Genomic DNA, 2,118 nt, shown 5'->3' with positions numbered 1-2,118 from the left:
AACACCCCGCCCTCAGCGTCGCACGCGCAGGGCCTCCTGGGACTGGTAGTTCTGTCTGGGAGGGGAGGAGAAGGAGGTACAAGGAAAGAGCACCAGGGGGGGCCTCGCCTACCTCCCGCTCCTGCAGCCTTGAGGGTTCGGCACAATCGGCTCACCCTGAGGCACTTGGAATCCTCCTCCTTCCCCTAGATGGTGCTATTAACTTAGTTTTCTCCTTCTGGACCACAGAATCCCACTGAAAGGCCATCTCATCCATTACCTAGGCTCTGCAGAGCATCCTCTTTGGGATCATAGAATGACAGTGATACACAGTGTTCCATCTCCCGCTTCTGCGCCTTTGCATGGGGGTCCCCCGCCTTTGGAATGTCTTCTCTCCTCACCTCCTCAGCCTCTTGGACACTCTTCTCCTTTCAAAGCACTAAGTAGGTGCCACCTCTCACAGCAACCTTTTCTGGTCCCCTCAGTTGTTTGTTTTGACCGCCTATTGAAATTATTTTGTAAAATATGGCATAGTGGAACTGAGTGTGCCAGGCCTTGAAGCCAGCAAGACCCGCGTCCCAGCGCTTAAAGCATAATACCTAGCCTTGCTAAATTCTTTGCCTCTCAGTCTTTGCCTGTCTATATGCCTCTCCTCCTCCCACTGACACAAACTCTGTGACCCTGGATAAATCACTTAACTTCTCAGGCAACTCTCTTAAGTTACCAACTCCCATTGGTTAGAGGGAGTTTTCTTATCCTGGAGTTCTTATTCAAGGGAATAGGGTTGAGTCCTTATTCCTCTCCTAGTATTAACATGTTGCCTCCTATTAAACTCCTTGAGGTTTCATTCTTATCTTTGTATTCCCAGAGCTTAGCACACAGTACCTTGCACATAGTAGGCATCTGATAAATGCTTTGTTGAATTGAACTGAAAGAGATTTTAGAGATTGAGTCCAACCCCTTAATTAAAAAAAATATTGATGCCTTTTGTTTTACATCATAGTTATTCCCAGATATGCATACATCATACACACAGTCCCCTTAAATTGAACAAAAATAGGTAAGCAAAGACACAGTGACCATCTCTGACAATGTATATACAACATTCTGCCATCACTCTCCTGCCCCTCTGCTGTGAGGAGAAAGGTAGGTTTCACCTGAATCCCTAGGATTCAGCACCTTCATTTTACCAAGAAGGAAACAGAGAGAGAGAGAGAGAAGCTCTACTATATTAATGTTGTCTTCCCCTTAAACAGACCCCAAAGTCCCTGGGACATCAGGCCCAGTGTCACACACCTGTGCTGTCAGGTGTATTCTTTTATTTTACACATTTTGCCACCTAGAATCATAGGATCATTACATTATTATTATTTTTTTTTTAGTGAGGCAATTGGGGTTAAGTGACTTGCCCAGGGTCACACAGCTAGTTAAGTATTAAGTGTCTGAGGCCGGATTTGAAATCAGGTACTCCTGACTCCAGGGCCAGTGCTCTATCCACTGCGCCATCTAGCTGCCCCAAATCATAGGATCATAAAATGTCATGGTTGGAAGGGAACTTGGAGACCATCAATCAATGCATAAAAATCTATTCAGTGTCAGATACTGTGGAACATCTGTTGAGGGGAAGTGACTTGGTCAAGGTCACATAGTGGTAGAGCTAGAATTAGAATCTGGTTCTTTTGGCTTTAAGCGCAAGACTCTTCCCCACAGTACCAGGATTGGACTTCTAATGTGAATATTTCCAGAAGCAGCATTGATTCATTTCCTTCTGATTTTGTTCTAATAGGTCTTGTCACTGGAGTCAGAGAGTTCTATTTGTCCCACTCCAATTTTTAGTAAATCCTGTACTTGGTTCTGTTCTAAGATCTGTATACTCCTTCCATTTTACTTCTGATTTCATTTCTTATCTTTTTCTTCATTTCTTCCAGCCACTTTTAGAGTCCTTGTGGCCAAGCCATTCCCTCCCTCCCCCCTCCTTTGCTCTGCTCGTACTTATAGAGTTAATTGCTTCTAGGTTTACCTCTTGGCTGTCTCTTGCATTATATTTATTTCTTTTCCTTCTTCTTCTTTTTTTTGCGGGGCAGTGAGGGTTAAGTGACTTGCCAAGGGTCACACAGGTAGGCTGAATTTGAACTCAGG

Source organism: Dromiciops gliroides, chromosome 4 (assembly GCF_019393635.1).
Source record: "Dromiciops gliroides isolate mDroGli1 chromosome 4, mDroGli1.pri, whole genome shotgun sequence".
Classification (NCBI taxonomy): Eukaryota; Metazoa; Chordata; class Mammalia; order Microbiotheria; family Microbiotheriidae; genus Dromiciops; species Dromiciops gliroides.
The sequence above is the reverse complement of the archived record's forward strand: the minus strand, read 5'-3'. Positions refer to the sequence as shown.